At 39.4% G+C, this 17,169-nt stretch overlaps 1 long non-coding RNA gene across 4 annotated transcripts; it reads right to left on the reverse strand.

The window, feature by feature from the left end:
• Positions 1–1,671: 1,671 nt before the first annotated feature.
• On the reverse strand, positions 1,672–15,250 carry LOC131676712 (uncharacterized). 4 transcript variants are annotated; one of them, XR_009303245.1, is made up of 4 exons: positions 14,867–14,985; positions 14,533–14,801; positions 14,365–14,476; positions 1,672–1,807 (listed from the first exon to the last, which is right to left on the reverse strand). It is a non-coding gene; the product is annotated as an uncharacterized LOC131676712 (long non-coding RNA). The 4 variants fall into 4 exon arrangements; XR_009303236.1 differs by lacking the exons at positions 1,672–1,807; positions 14,867–14,985 and adding exons at positions 11,333–11,741; positions 15,032–15,250; XR_009303232.1 differs by lacking the exon at positions 1,672–1,807 and adding an exon at positions 11,333–11,741.
• Between the last annotated feature and the right edge of the window lie 1,919 nt (positions 15,251–17,169).

Genomic DNA, 17,169 nt, shown 5'->3' on the forward strand with positions numbered 1-17,169 from the left:
ATCACATCGGCGATAAAGCAGTGGGTATATGACAAAGTTAATCCCCACCCCCGTTAATGCTTTACTGATAAGTTATTTCACAAACTAGATTTTTGTTTTGATTCGTTTGCTAAGCTATTCTGATATGCCGAGGAAATACGTATGGTTTTGTCTGAGTAGGATGATGTTTTTTGTTATCAATAAATAATGAAACGCTCATTAAATGGGGCGAGAGATCAGCACCACCAGGTTTGAGTAGAGCACTCTAGTTAGAGTGTGGCCAAGAGGCCATGACGTATCCAAACGAACGTGGAATTTGACGTATACACAAAAGAAATACGCCAAATTTCATGTTCGTTTGGATACGTCATGGCCTCTTGGCCACACTCTAACTAGAGTCCTCTAGGTTTGAGTGGGTCGTTTTCAAAATACCTACAAAATTTTAATGTAACTAAAATAATGAAAGTATTTAAAATATTTCGGTTGTGCCTCATAGGATACATGATGTAATGAATTTCGTCGTGAAAGTATTATGGGCAATTCTTAAAATATGTTGCATATTTTAAGTACAAATGCGCTATGCTTATTTTTTCTGTAATTAAATTACCATAAATTGCCAGGGGACGGGCATAGAGTAGTTGGTAAATTGATTGCCTTGTACACAGTTCACCTGGGTTCGAGTCCCAAACTCACTCATAGGGTTAGAGATTTCTAGACATCTCTAACCCGACAAAAAGCGAATGACCCTAAGGTTAAAACCCATATAATCAAAAAAAAATATTGCCAATACTTGGTGTACTTTATGGTACTTAACGGTTCTTAAATTAACTGATTAAGTACGACTTTTGGCACTGTGTCGTATTGAAGACTTGGCGCGCGCCCCTCGAAATGGGGCTTTCAAAAAGTATAGGACAGGTTGGTACTGGTATATGGTCTTTATCTGGTTTGGTCCATTCTACACGCAGAAAAAAAAAATAGTAAAAATAAACAAATTTTGGTTTTAAATAACAATTTTCCCGTTTGATATAGTAACAAACAAGATTCAAGTTTGTTTCAATCAATACTGTTGGTTGAAATTACCAACTAATTTATTTGTTGGCTTTTCAGTAGTTTCAACAAATATTTCGTTTGAAACAACAAAATCATGATAAGTTTAACCGAACAAACAAGTTTGAAGAAACAAAAACAAATCGTTTGTATTAACCAAAGGAGAGAACAACTCAAATTTAGTTGAAATTAAACAAAGATTCTGTTGGTTTTTAACAAAGGGTTCAGTTAGATCAAACAAATTTTATTTTGATTTAACAATGTTTCCATTTAATATGTAAACAGAAGTATTTGTTGAACTAAACAAAATACATGCTTTCGAAAAACGCCCATTTCAGTTTGAAACAATCATTCTCCACGTTTTTAATTCAACTGAACGTTTTGTTGATTCAAAAAGGCCTGATTCTTCTGCGTGTATGTATTGTTACGTATGTATCCGATTGTTTCGACCCATCAGTCTCTTTGGCTCTTGAAAATGACAAATCGCTTCCAGAAATCAGTGTGGTTTGTTCGAGTCGACTTCCCAGTGATTCAAATGAGCATTCAGTTTCAGCAGATTGGTCGTTTACGAGAGTACAGGAGAATATCTCTCAAGTATTTAATCATGGGAGATTCTTTTCTTGGAACTTAAACATTCGGTTGCTACCCCACCATATTTTCCTAGTCCTCATAAGAACAACTACCAATATCGACTCGAACAGCGACAAAAGCATTCGCGAATAAAAACCAATAATGTTAGCATCTCGTATGTAGATTTATCAATTGCCGATCCGCCTCAGACCTAGAAGACAAAAATAGAGAACAGAATATATTGTATAGATAACAATTACCCAAACGCGCTGGCAGGAGTAGAACGTTTTATAAAATTGGACAAACTGAAAGAGACAACATGGAATAAACAAACTTCAAGTAAATCTAACAAACTTCCGGGATGTCCTACAAAATTTAGGAAATCTTTACGAACACTACCTGCAACAACTCGTCGAAGGCGGTGGTTCTACGATCGGACAGACCGTCGATGACCTTATAAATCGCGACGAGTCATACACTCCGGACGAACTCACCAAAATCTTCAATCGGGCTACTGTTGAACAGGACAATCGTCAACCCTCCCCGACAGACATTGTACTGGTGGTGTCCAGAAGTTAAGAGAACCATCAAGGCACGCCGAACTGTGCTGCGGGCACTGAAGAAGACTTCTGTGGACGACTCACACCGAAAGCAGCGAGCTGATGACTTAAGAAAGGCCAGGAACGAGGCCAGAAAAGCGAGAGAAGAGGTAAAAACCTCCAGCTGGACCAAATTTTTGAAAGGCATATCTCCAGACTCCTCAATTTCAGAGCGGAGACACAGGGGCTACGCCATCGTCGTTAACGGGTGCACGAGGATCGATGCCACGACCATCGGTAACGAACTAGGCAAGCACTTCGTCTCCTTGTCTGCAGGCACCGCCCTCCCAGCTGCATTCCTGCGAATCAAGCAAAGTGCTGAGAGCGGGCCCGTTTGTTTCGAACCTGTTTCAGGTCAAGTTGTACAACCAGCGGAAGCGAGCTATGTACGGCACTAGAATCGATACACGACCAGTCTGCCGGATTGGATGACGTTGGTTATCCTCTACTTCGACAATTCCGCCGGTAACCAAGTGGGTGATTTTGGACAGTCTCGACCGAATGAAGAAGGATTAGCCAATGCTCGCTTCAGGGAAAGAAGACCCAGTAATCCCTATCCTAAAGCGATGTCAGTTTACTTCCCTGCTTTACCAAGACGATGGAGCGAATTGTCAACAGACAGTTGATGGGCCTACTGGAGGAGCGCAAACTTCTGGATGACGTGGAACCGGTGCCTACCTCGCCAGCTTCAGAGTGGCGGTACGCCTATTCTTAACTGACGGCCTGCACGCCGATATCACGATACTCGGCGTTGCGAAGACATATAATACCGTGTGGTGTAACGGAGTACTGAAACAGCTGGCCAACATGACATGGGGACACATGAACCGCTTCCTCAGCAACTACCTGTCCGACCGTACATTCCGCGTAGAAATCGATGGTGTCCAATCCGACACTATTCCGGACGACAACGGTGTCCTCCAGAGATTCATTCTCGCTGTTACACTATTCTTGGTGTCCATGGACTCTGTTCTCCAGCCTGGGATATATGTTTTCGTCCACGCCAACGACATCGTGTTCATCGCTATAGAAAGGACAATCCGACGAACCCGTCGTAAACTTCAAGCCGCCGTAATCGTGGTAAGCCAATAGGCGTTATCAGTCAGTTTTAACATGGCACCCGCTAAAAGCGTGATTACACACTGCTGCAACACAAACCACATTGCAACAGGGAGGCCGATCCTACTGGTTGGGGCGGCAAGGAACTGTAAGGAACTAAAGATCCTGTGGATGACCGTGGACCGTCTGCTCACTTTTGCGCCAAACTTCCGACGAATCAAAGCCGACTGCTGGAGCCATTTCCGACTAATTAAAACAGTCAGCTACCGACACAAACGCTGCAATCGTCGCACAGCATTGAACATTAGCCAGGTGCTAGCCCACAGCAAGATATTCTACGGGGTTGAGCTGAAGTCCTGCCATAGGCCTCTTCAACATTTTGCATAGAAGCCGAGATCCTCCCCCCCTTCGCTTGGCGGCTGCACTCACCATCGGTAGAAGATCATTGGGATTTTTAGAACGTACAGCCGAAGAGGACTACTTTCTTCTACAGACAGCCAACGAGATCCATTGGGAATGCAAAGACATGGATCTGCCACTGATAGTCCGCTTACACCGAGTTCGTGACCGGAACTGGCACGTCCGCGGACCCAACCTGGACAGAAGTCTGTCTGCAGAACTGTGGGCCGCTGTTGGTAGTGAAGTCAGAGCCAAATACAACCGACTAATGATATAGCAATCACGTGCGGGTTTTCACCGATGGCTCCTAGATGAGGTCGGATTAGGAGAAGCACTCGCCATGGTCCAGAAATCGGAAGATACTCCCGTCGCCTTGTTGTCGGATTCACTCCCCTTCATCCATACTAGCGAGGCCGAGTATGACCCACTCACAACAATCTGCTGGGTCCCCGGTCACTGCAGCATCGACGGCAACGAAAGGGCTGACAGTATGGCGGCCAAAGGGACACACACCCGCCGACATCTCCCTACACTTGTCCTAACCGCAGACATTTTACACTTTCGTGTGTCATTGGCACAGTAATACCGGACACCGGAGAACAACAGTACTGTCGCGGCTCAGAGTTGGACAAACAAAAGTTTCCCATGCCCACACCGTATTGCGAGTCCCTCCACCAACATGTGTTACATGCAGAACCCAAAACACGGTGTAACATATTTTATTGAACTGTCTGGAGTACGGCGACCTCCAGCAGCGCTATAATCTACCGTACTACATCAGAGAAATCCTCGCCAACAACCGCGCCTGAGAGGAAGTGCTACTGTCTTTAGGAATGCAGGACTTCACGACCTTCTCTGACGAATCAACCACACCGTTTATCTAGGAAAAATACAATAGCAACCACCTATATAATAAAACAATGATTTGTAAATGTATATAATGCGATGTTATTTAATTGCCACATTTCTTTCTTTCTCGCAAGGTGAATGACCTATGAGGTTAAAACCTTTAAATAAATAAATAAATACTTTGCGGCATCTTTTAGACTTTTTAATTTTTTAACTAAATTAGTATTTTTGCTTGAGAGCTTAGAGCTAGATGAATTCTGCAAATATAATTGCCACAGATGCTATGACTCGATATACGTTATGTTTTGGCTTGATTTGAGAGTTTTGAAAGTAGTCCTACTGCTCACAGTTTTATCAATACTCCCTTCGCCAACTGTTTGGAGTTCAAATACCTGTAGTTCAAGAAACAAGTGGCCGGCTATCCAGAGTTTAAACACAAGTAAAACGCAACTGAATATATTTTTGCTCTGAATATTCGCGTACTTGAAGACTAATAAACCCAAATCCACGACCTGTCCAGCAACCCAACTCCGCTTTTGAAGGCGTCGCTGAGTCGGTGGCCTTCCTATAAGTAGGTATCACAACAACATTTATTATCCTATACTATGTACCGGTGAAGATGGTTGTGGCCGGCAATGACGATTCTCATGCAATTGGTTTATTGGATTGAAAAGAGATAATAGGGGTTATTCTGACGGTCACTTTCGGTGAGGTGACATAAATCTCACGTGACTAAGGTGATCGGAAATTTTCAAGTCATCTCAATTAAAGTGAGAGATGTCACCAAGGTGACAAATTTTGTCACATTAGGTGACTAAGGGAATATGGAAAGTGACTAATGGTGGTGACTTTTGGAATAAGAAAAAACGATGCAACTGAGGTGAGGCGGTTGATAATTTGAATTTTGATTGTCGATTTTATTTTTTACATTTTTTCAACTCTGTAAATTTGTTGGAAATTTGTAATGAAGTATGAGTTTCTATAATTTTATTAACCATTGAAATTAATTTAACCAGTTTTTTGTGGCTCTGGTAAATGAAATATTTTTGAGATTGGAGCACCTAGCGGATCTATCTGCTGCACAGCGATTTTTTGAATAATATTTGCATCAGAGGGAATGTGTTAAAGGTTTGGAGTTATCCTTCTCCGCTATATTATTCTGAGCTACAATAACGACCATAAAAAAGCACTGATGAAATAAAAGATGACAACAACATAGCTGTTGGTTTTTTAGAAGTAATAATTGTCAAACAAGAAGTCATTTTTATTAGACACGACTTGTCTGACAAATTTGTTTTTGGGTATCATTTTGGGATGTGGAGGATGGGACAAACAAGGGGAAATAAGGAGAGTGACAGTTTTAGGATACGCTTGAAACAGTTCGTTACAAATAAATGGTAGTTGGAGATAATAAGCTTTATTTGCACTCCTGTTCGTCTGTGGATAGTATTTTCCAGTTAAAAATGAAACTTATGATTTAAATTTGCACAATGTGGTTGAATAAGACCAAATAAACATAGAAGCTTTTTCATTTTGCAACATATATTTTATTTAGGCCATCAATCAATATAGATGATTGGGAATGCGCCTCTACTTGGTATTGAAAGTCAATTGAAGAGATGTTTTGATGGGATCTAAAAGCATGTTCCATTACGGCATAGATCAACTTTTAAGAGTATGTAGCCCCAGGGGAAAATAAACTCATCGTTACATGTAAGTTTTTATTCGTTACATGTAAGATGTTGGTTATTTGTGCCACTGTTTGTGGCTTCGCGGCTACTCTCATCCCCCGGGGATAGTCGTTGCGATTCCGGAAAGGGCCTGCTTAATTCCCATCGCTTGGTATTGACGTTCTGCGGTGGGAATGGAAAGCCTCTTTTTGGTCTTCGGGTATCGGGCACGTAATTTGTTGTAAGAAGGTTTTCGGATCTGGTTTAAGGTTCAGGTTCGTACCTAAAGTTCTGGATTTATCCGCTTACTTCTGTTAATGAGTTGTTATTTTCACGCGGTGTTATGTAGTAATAGAAGTAGATTGGCGTTACGTATTCTGCTGCGGCGGGCCATCGAGGCGCGCGATTGTCTTTTATGTTTAGAGTGTTAAGCTAAGATTGCCCGACACACGGCCTATGTAGCCCGCGACGACGGCCTGTTGTCTCTTTCAAGGTTCAGAACTGATTAGGGCGAGCCAGGCAAATTCTAAGTTGCTCCTTATGTAGTTCACCGGCAGCTTAAGTCTATGCTAGCTAGTCTGTGAAATTATTGTGTTATATAAGCATGCATGAAATGTATTTTTCATATTCTACTATTGATTCAGAAGTTCAAAAATTGAAGCATATCCCACCATATGTATTTCGGAAATTGTGTTCCTATTGAAAATAATGAAATAATAATAACTACTAACAAATTGAAAACATTATTATGACGGACATAGTATATCCATAATTTATGCAATTACTCTATATGGTCATTGCCGCATTTTTCAGAAGTATCATGAACATAAATTGTTGCGGGGGTCCTATGGAATTTTAGTCGAACCCTTTTGGAGAAAGTGTTTTTATGAAGATCTACGACCTATTAAGTAAATAGATACTTTATTTCAGACATTCTATGTTGACTGACTGAATATTTTACGCTTATAATTTAAATATTGAGTTTGGGAGGGACTATTGAAACGATTTGAGCAGTTCTTAACATTTAGTAAAGATATGGTGGGCTCTCCTCACCCATTGGGATTGCATTTTACTACCATTGCGATCAATTACAGTGGCCCAGTACGATAATTGAGGAAATTATGTCGTTTTCCAATCATCTTTTTGCATAATTGGGTGCAGTGAACTCTAGCGTGTGTTTGCTGAAAACTGCTGCTGCTTTATAAAAAAAATGTCATCGTGATAAGAATGTGTAATCCCGATTGAGCTTAATTGCATTGTAAATGCTATAATAAGGGGCAGATTAGTGCAAATGTATAATCGTGGGTGAATGGAGAACAGTGAGTCTAATGATGTAAGGTATGAAAACTATGCTCAGTGGAACTATTCAAGTCAGTCTTGGATCACATACATTTGGAGCAACATCAGATGTTGCTTCAAGATGTTCTCAACCCAGATTTGGCAGCTTTCAAGCCGCCACCCACGTTACGGCTTGGTAAGGCTAGACTGGTGTCGAAAGGGGTCTATTAAGGCTGTCTGACGTATTCTTGATGGTCACATCATTACCGTTTCTGCGTTAAAATAGGTATACGGCCTTTGTTGATTTTAAAATTAGGGAATATGTATGAATTGACATATAATGTCTTTTTTGCCTCAAATAGTTGATATTTACGCCACCAGAATTCCAAAGAAAATGGCGGATTCAATGATAGAGATATCGATTCTATGAGACGATCAACTGACGTTGTCAAAATAGCAGAAGAGATGAGCAGTGGTAAACTGCAACTTAGTAAGCTTTAAAAGAGGAAGTGAGACACTACCCCTGAAATGTAATCTGTAAGTAGCACTAACATACATTATTATTCCAGCTCAAACAGTTCTGGGATGGCGCTAGGCCTGTGACCTTCGACTGGCATGGTCCATTCTCATTGGTTCGAATGTCTTCACGGTTGGTTGGTAGACGTGTGCTTCTACTTACAAATGGATACATCTTTTTCCTTGGATGGAGGGATATGTGGATCCTGTTGGTTATCGACTTTGGCCTTGAGTACGGATTAGTTCGGGAAAGGAGTACAGGAGTGGTACCTAAAAAATAGTCAATTATTCAGGACTTTTTTTATGATCATTTAGCTCGACCAAGCACAACGGCTCTTAGAAATGGTAAGCAACTCTTTCGGGTCGATGCAGTCTGTTTAAGTCGAACCAGAGCGACATTTATATGGAATGGTGGATAAATATTTCTCATGTCCTTTATGGGCAGAGATTCATTTTGTGAAACCAAAAAAGAACTTTTCCCGTCTAGCTACTCAGCATAAAGATGATAGAAAAAATTGAGGATCGTAACAAATATGAATATTGACTGCAACAGGGATGATCAAATTCTGTATGCATGTGTGCCTATGTGTGAATGTGCATAGGAGCAATGTATGCCTGAGCAACACGAAAGGACAAACTCTGAGCCGCCATAACGCTCATGGGAAGGCTAGTGCAACAGTTCTAGATGCACAGAGCACTGCACACACTGACATGTGCAACGGTGAGCCGATAGGTGTACATTTAATGTACATAGATTGCAAAAATAGGTTATTGAGACAGCCCGATTGCACACTGATAAATAACAATAACATTAGTGCAAATGTATAGAAAATATTGTGCAATGCTTTTGGTTACTTAGGTTCATTGCTATGTTCTCTGCTTGCCATAGAGATAGAAAGTACATGTAATTGCTTAGTAGGAACGCAAATCTCTGTACTGTAAGTATATCTCTGTTGACATATATCAGTAGCAACAACTTTTTCGTTTTGCATATTTTACTTAAGGTGAAGCGATGCCAATTCACAACAAAGGTTCGGGTATGTTCAGCTTACGTTACAACATCTGTGTGCAGCTAGAGCGTGCTATACCGGTAGTAGATGGGATGCACACAAGTGTATCGTTCAGTAATCAGCTGGCTGATTTTTACCGCGTGTTTCATTTGTTTTGAAAAACAAAAAGGTACGAATTTCCTAAACGAATCAAAATTCCGTGAAGAGAATCTATTTATCTGCTTATGCTAACATGCGTACATACAGTGATAAAATCTCTAAGCAATCTGAACTAAGCCATTCAAGTTTCAAACGATTTTGTCTTGCGAGCCAATGCAATGTTTTGATTTTGACGATGAAATAAAAAGAAACAGAAACGACGGCAGCCATTTTAACTGCCACCTTGTGACTCTGTTCAGGATGTCCTTAACTGCACATTTCAGTGTACCTAATACAACAAAACAAACAATAGTAAGAATTTCGCACTGAATCCACTTACGTCTCTTCTTTTCTTTTTGTTTCCTTGGTTTGAAGCGGATCAATCGACTATTTATGGATGCGGTAAAAATACTAGCAGTGTTAGTCCTTATTCGCGAATACTTCCCACAACTGTGCTGTTTCACGTTCATCTTAAACCAGAATTCGATTGTCCCTGTTCTAGTCAATAGTGGTGATTGTCAGGATATAGATCAGGCAAATACTCATTTTTTCCTATTATCATTATTCTGACTAACTGAACGGGTGAAGACATTTCAAAGTTTCACAAAAAGAATCTCTGCCCATAAGGAATTTAAGTAATATTTACTCTCGATTCCCCATAAAGTTTTCTCGAATCGAATGTCCATCTGGTTCGGCTCGAACAGATCACACCGACAACGATCCGAAAAGGCTACTCTATAGTAAACTTCTATAAGCCACTGTACTTGGTCGAGCTAAATAACCTTTCCTGATTTAGCTTCATACCAAAGGTCAAAAGAGTCGACAACTAACAGGATCCACATGTCCCCCACCCAAGTGAATTCATCTGTCCACTTGCACACATGTACCAAAACCAGCCAAGAAGACTTCCGAACCAATGAGAATAGACTATGCCAATCGAACGCCACAGGTCCAGCGCTATCCAGTACCGTTCCTGAAATTATATATGTATTGGTGCTACTTACAGATTTCAGTAGTAGTAAGTGTCTCAGTCCCTCTTGTAAAACTCGCTTACTGCTCCTCATCTCTTCCGGCATTTCATTGAAACCTCAATTTTCTTCGGAACTCGTACATGAGACTCTCAAGGAGCTTCACTGGCGCAAAAAAGATATTATATATTACTTTATTCCCCACATTCCCTAATCTTTTAATCAACAAAGGCTGTCTGCCAATTATAATGCAGAAGCGCTAATGATGTGACCATCAAGAATACGTCGGACAACGAAGTGAAAACTGCCAAATAGGAGTTGAGGACAGCTTGAAGCAACATCTGATGTTCCTCCAAATGTATGTGATCCAAAACTGACTTGGATATCTCCATTGAGTCTAGCTTGCATAGCTTACATAACTAGTCTCACTTTTCTCGTTTCACCGCAACATCAGCATAAATTATGATTTAGGAACATCTTATCTAATAAAAATCATTGCTGTTTCCACTAAATTTAAAATTTGTTTTCAATAGGGAAAAGTTAAACTATGCGCCAACGTATAATAAATGGCTAAAATAATGACCCCAGAATGTTGATCTAAATTTAAATGCATGATCAAATTCAAAACCAACTGCTTTAAATTAGCAATCGCTCACAATCATAGATCACGACCTAGATTAGAGTGGTTCTTTATTCACAATTGATAAAAATAGGACATTATTATACGGTTCTAGCTAAACTTCTTTTGGTCTCACCAAAAAAAATCTGTCTGTCGTTCGCCATAACATACCAGACGGACCTTTTGACCTTGTCGAAACACTCTATTCACGTCCACTGCTTAAACTCAGTATCAGAAATTATCAGTAACTTTTCCTGTTTTGCTTATGAACTAAACCATGAATACATTCCGAAGGTTTCGAACCAACAGTATTCCACTCTTTACTAGATGCATTCCAGGAAGGTTACTCATCAACCAGTGGTGTCACTACCGGCAAATTGATTCCTTGCGACTCGAGGCATTCTAGTCGGTTATGCAGTGGATCTAGAATATCGACCCATTAGAATTTTAGGCCGCCTTCGGAACATTTTACTCCTATGTATGGATCAGTTCGTTACTGTTTTCTGGCACCACGAACTGTACCAAGTATACCAACATGTAGTGCAAATGCCGGAAGACAAGCTAAAGGAGAACTTGGAAGAGGTCACACTCAAATATCTGATGGAAGAGGTGTGGAAAACAACCAATCAAATACGTAAATACATAATATATTTCGTTCCAACATACACATATGTAAAGTTACTACAGCATCTTTATTTCCCAACCGGTCAAACGCGTAGTCAAGCAATCAGAGCATCCGGACTGATGTAGTTGAATGTGCCCACTTGGAAAACTTCGTAATACTGGTGGAGACGTTGCTGGTGATGCCAAAGTCAATCAGTTTCAGACGACCTTCTACCATCAGAAAGTTAGCCAGTTTGAGATCCAGATGGATGACATCGTGCTCGTGAATGTAATTCACACACTGTACTATCTGGTACCAAATTTGCATGAGCGTGTACAGCGGGATATTCTTGCGGTAGCTTTGCAGGAGTTTGTGCAGATTACCATCACCCTTTTCCATTACCAGGTAAATTTGGATAGACTCCGGAACATGGCAACTAAAAGCATCGTTTCGATTAGATTACATGAAACTGACTTTTTACATTTCTTATAAAAGAAATGTATAGAATTCGCTCAAACTTTCAAGATTTTTTCCGAGGCCCGGAGGGCCGAGTCTTATATACCAATCGACTCAGCTCGACGATTTGGGACAATGTCTGTGTGTGTGTGTCTGTGTGTGTGTGTATGTAACGGACAAATTCTCATTCGTGTTTCTCAGCAATGGCTGAACCGATCTTATCCAAACCAATTTTAAATGAAAGAACTAAAAAACAGTATGAACGCTATTAATTTCTTTTTGATTCTGATGTTTATTTTCCAAGATATGAATGTTTGAATGCGTAAAAATGGCGTTTTTTACAGTTTTTTTAAATTATCTGCCGAAATTGACATTATAGATTAACAATTTATATGTTTTTAGACAACTTTAACAAATACCTTTCGAACAAGCTATAGATTGTTGAATTCGGACTATTATCAAAAGAGATATTTAACATTAAAGGCGGACGAAAGATTTTTATCATTTCCCATTGCCAGAAATATGACCAAAACATGTAATCTATTATTAACGCCAAAACGGCTTATTTTAGGTCAATAGTATCTTCGGAGAATTTAATGGCGGCAATATGCCCTTTCTTTTGGTATTGTGCTTTTGCTGATTAATCCCCCTATGAGTGAGATATTTTCACAAATTTTCTTGGAAGTGATTATATCGAAATGATGTCTTCAGCAAATTTGTAGCTCTTACTTTTGCGAATAACTTTACTAAAGACTTTAAATATCTATTTTGAATACTTTAAAAGTTATGGCTTGTTGTTTGTTGATTACTCTTTCTCGCCTATTTATTGTTCAATATAGTAATAATCCATTGAAATAAGCTAAACATTATTTCGATAAAACGAATTTTGTATTTCATTTTACTATCTACAACCGCTAGAAATAATCACCGAACACTTCCAAGTTATCTGGAAGGAACTTGATAACTTATCAGTGCAAAAATGTTCATTTGTGCGAACCTTCTGACTGCAATTTTTCTAACTTATAACCATCGGATCGATCTGAAACATATCGGAAAATGGAAAGCGAAATAAATAACTCCAAGCAACGGCGTAGCCAAGAGAAGGTTTTGGGGTTTAACACCATACAACCCCCCCCCCCCCCCACCAAACCAAAAAATAAATTGGATTGAAGTTGAAAATTTATTGATGCAGACTGATTTAATTCAATATTACAATAACAATTATCTGATCCGTAGATTGATAACCTGTTGTTGTAAACATCATGAGGACTTTTGATAAATTGTCGGAATGGGGTCCTTCCTGATATGTAACTGATCTATTGGTCTTGATTTCACAGTTGTCTAATAGCATCAATATCAAATTCCTGCCTGAAAACATTCCAATAGAAAATTCCAGAGTTCTGTAATCAATAATAATCCTCAGATTTCTTTTCAAATTGAGCTCGCTTTTGTAGAGATGTACTGTAATAAGGGTCTTTATTTAATAGGAAGTGAAGTTGAAATTGATTTAATGTCTATGAAACATAGAACTGCTCACCAAAAAAAATGCATAACTTTCAAAATTTGCTAAAAATGTTTTTGCCTTTCTCATTCACTCTAAAATTCGTCAATCTAATCGCGACCGGGAGGGCCGAGTGTCATATGCCAATCGACTCAGTTCGTCGAGTTCGGAAAATGTCTGTGTGTGTATGTATGTGTGTGTATGTGGAAAAAATGTGAACATACCGGCCCGGAGCGAGTATGCAGTGAGGGGTTGCTACTTTAAAATTAAAACTAGTTTAAAATTTCTTAACAAGTTGAAAGTTTTATGCAGGACCCGGATCTTTCTAAATGATCCGCCGCTGGTTTCAAGCGATGTTTCAGTATCACATAGTATCTCAAGATCGTGGCTGTCGATCCATTGTTCGTATGTGAAAATTGTACTGAACATGTAATATTCATTTCCACCATTGTATTGAACATAACCAGCCATGGAATCGTAGTCTGGACAAATGAGAAAAGCACAATTGCACCATTAGGTGGATTAAAACGGGTTTTTATTTTGGAAATGCGTCAAGTTGAGACGAAAACGTAATATGATTAATAACGAGGATAACACTTTCCGAATGTAGAGAGAAATTTATGAAAAATGACGATTTACATTCGACTCTAGCAGGTCCTGATCGATTTTGATGAGAATTTTATTTTTGTTGTATGACCAATTATATGTATAGGCTAAATGTTTTTTTTGACTCAGTACAATATACATAACCCCTTTAGGAAAATTCAGTTTTCCCACCACAATGCATTGATTGAGGAATTTAGATGTTTTATTAACAGAGCATTAGCAATAATTCGTTTGTATGTCTATATAATGGGTCATTTTTTCGCTTTCCCATTGATTTGGTTTGAGATTTCTAGCACTGATGTTGTCCTATGCTGATTTGAGCGATTCTCTGAGTCCTGCCACTATCCCATGTAGTATGTGTTATCAAAAACATCGCGAAGCATCAAGTTCTAAATGTTCTCAAACGATATAATATCCGAAGAGAGTGATAAGAGTTATAAGAAATGTCTCATCACACTGTTAGGTGGATTAAAAGCGTTTTTCTTTAAATACTCACATCATACGTGTAACAGCGCTACTACATTTTCATTCCTTTGCAATCTCGCCAACAGTTTCATTTCGTTTAAGTAACCTTCTACTATCCTGGAAGCGCCTTCGAGATTCGTCAACTGAAAATAATGGGTTTGAGATATTTTCTTGAAATTATTCTTTCCCGAACACCTACCTTCAACGCCCGTCCCCATTTGTTTGGCCGAAAACACTGAACTGAAGCCACCTGAACCGAGCTATTTCCAAACCTGGCAATCCTTCCCGTTGATAGTGGTAACGGGCAATGGTTTCGTCTGTTGTTCGATGGTCTCTTTTTTTGGTTCACACTGAACTATTAATCAATAAAACGCATACCTCTAGTCAAGACAGAATTGAAGTCGAAAGCTCGCAAACCAATGAGTATCAAATGCAATTCCGGCAGAAGGATACTATTCCTGTCCTTTTCTGTGATTATAAGAAATAATATTATTTCAGATAAATAAAACCAAATTATAGGTTTGTTCCAGTACACGGAAGTCACTCCCTGTTGCTCCGGAGCAAAAAATTCTTGCTCCTTTTCACTCCGATTTGCTACCAGAAGAAGAAAAAGAAAAGAAGATAATACAGGAACGATTTTCTCCTCCGGAGTACTTCCAGTTTCTCCTGGTACTGGAACAAACCTTATATTCGTTTACCTGCGACAGCCGATTTGTTTACGCATCCATTTTGAACGTTGTTTTGACGTTTGCGTGATTGGTGTTGGTCTGTGTTGGTGAGTGCACTGGCTCCACCGACAATTTTTTCGGTGCCACATCTCTGCCCTGAAATTGCACTGGAATTGCACTTTTTTATTGCAGTTCCTATCAATGGAACATGGTGTCGGTGTTTTGACAACACTTCTGTAAGAAAAGTGCAATTTCAGTGCAGAAAACTACACCAGTTCCTTCAATCGAAAACTCTATATTTTTGCTCTGAATATTCGCGTACTTGAAGACTAATCAACCCAAATCCACGACCTGTCCAGCAACCCAACTCCGCTTTTGAAGGCGTCGCTGAGTCGGTGGCCTTCCTATAAGTAGGTATCACAACAACATTTATTATACTATGTACCGGTGAAGATGGTTGTGGCCGGCAATGACGATTCTCATGCAATTGGTTTATTGGATTGAAAAGAGATAATGGGGGTTATTCTGACGGTCACTTTCGGTGAGGTGACATAAATCTCACGTGACTAAGGTGATCGGAAATTTTCAAGTCATCTCAATTAAAGTGAGAGATGTCACCAAGGTGACAAATTTTGTCACATTAGGTGACTAAGGGAATATGGAAAGTGACTAATGGTGGTGACTTTTGGAATAAGAAAAAACGATGCAACTGAGGTGAGGCGGTTGATAATTTGAATTTTGATTGTCGATTTTATTTTTTACATTTTAGCAACTCTGTAAATTTGTTGGAAATTTGTAATGAAGTATGAGTTTCTATAATTTTATTAACCATTGAAATTAATTTAACCAGTTTTTTGTGGCTCTGGTATATGAAATATTTTTGAGATTGGAGCACCTAGCGGATCTATCTGCTGCACAGCGATTTTTTGAATAATATTTGCATCAGCGGGAATGTGTTAAAGGTTTGGAGTTATCCTTCTCCGCTATATTATTCTGAGCTACAATAACGACCATAAAAAAGCACTGATGAAATAAAAGATGACAACAACATAGCTGTTGGTTTTTTAGAAGTAATAATTGTCAAACAAGAAGTCATTTTTATTAGACACGACTTGTCTGACAAATTTGTTTTTGGGTATCATTTTGGGATGTGGAGGATGGGACAAACAAGGGGAAATAAGGAGAGTGACAGTTTTAGGATACGCTTGAAACAGTTCGTTACAAATAAATGGTAGTTGGAGATAATAAGCTTTATTTGCACTCCTGTTCGTCTGTGGATAGTATTTTCCAGTTAAAAATGAAACTTATGATTTCAATTTGCACAATGTGGTTGAATAAGACCAAATAAACATAGAAGCTTTTTCATTTTGCAACATATATTTTATTTAGGCCATCAATCAATATAGATGATTGGGAATGCGCCTCTACTTGGTATTGAAAGTCAATTGAAGAGATGTTTTGATGGGATCTAAAAGCATGTTCCATTACGGCATAGATCAACTTTTAAGAGTATGTAGCCCCAGGGGAAAATAAACTCATCGTTACATGTAAGTTTTTATTCGTTACATGTAAGATGTTGGTTATTTGTGCCACTGTTTGTGGCTTCGCGGCTACTCTCATCCCCCGGGGATAGTCGTTGCGATTCCGGAAAGGGCCTGCTTAATTCCCATCGCTTGGTATTGACGTTCTGCGGTGGGAATGGAAAGCCTCTTTTTGGTCTTCGGGTATCGGGCACGTAATTTGTTGTAAGAAGGTTTTCGGATCTGGTTTAAGGTTCAGGTTCGTACCTAAAGTTCTGGATTTATCCGCTTACTTCTGTTAATGAGTTGTTATTTTCACGCGGTGTTATGTAGTAATAGAAGTAGATTGGCGTTACGTATTCTGCTGCGGCGGGCCATCGAGGCGCGCGATTGTCTTTTATGTTTAGAGTGTTAAGCTAAGATTGCCCGACACACGGCCTATGTAGCCCGCGACGACGGCCTGTTGTCTCTTTCAAGGTTCAGAACTGATTAGGGCGAGCCAGGCAAATTCTAAGTTGCTCCTTATATAGTTCACCGGCAGCTTAAGTCTATGCTAGCTAGTCTGTGAAATTATTGTGTTATATAAGCATGCATGAAATGTATTTTTCATATTCTACTATTGATTCAGAAGTTCAAAAATTGAAGCAT

The sequence above is a fragment of the Topomyia yanbarensis genome, chromosome 1 (assembly GCF_030247195.1).
Source record: "Topomyia yanbarensis strain Yona2022 chromosome 1, ASM3024719v1, whole genome shotgun sequence".
Taxonomy (NCBI): domain Eukaryota; kingdom Metazoa; phylum Arthropoda; class Insecta; order Diptera; family Culicidae; genus Topomyia; species Topomyia yanbarensis.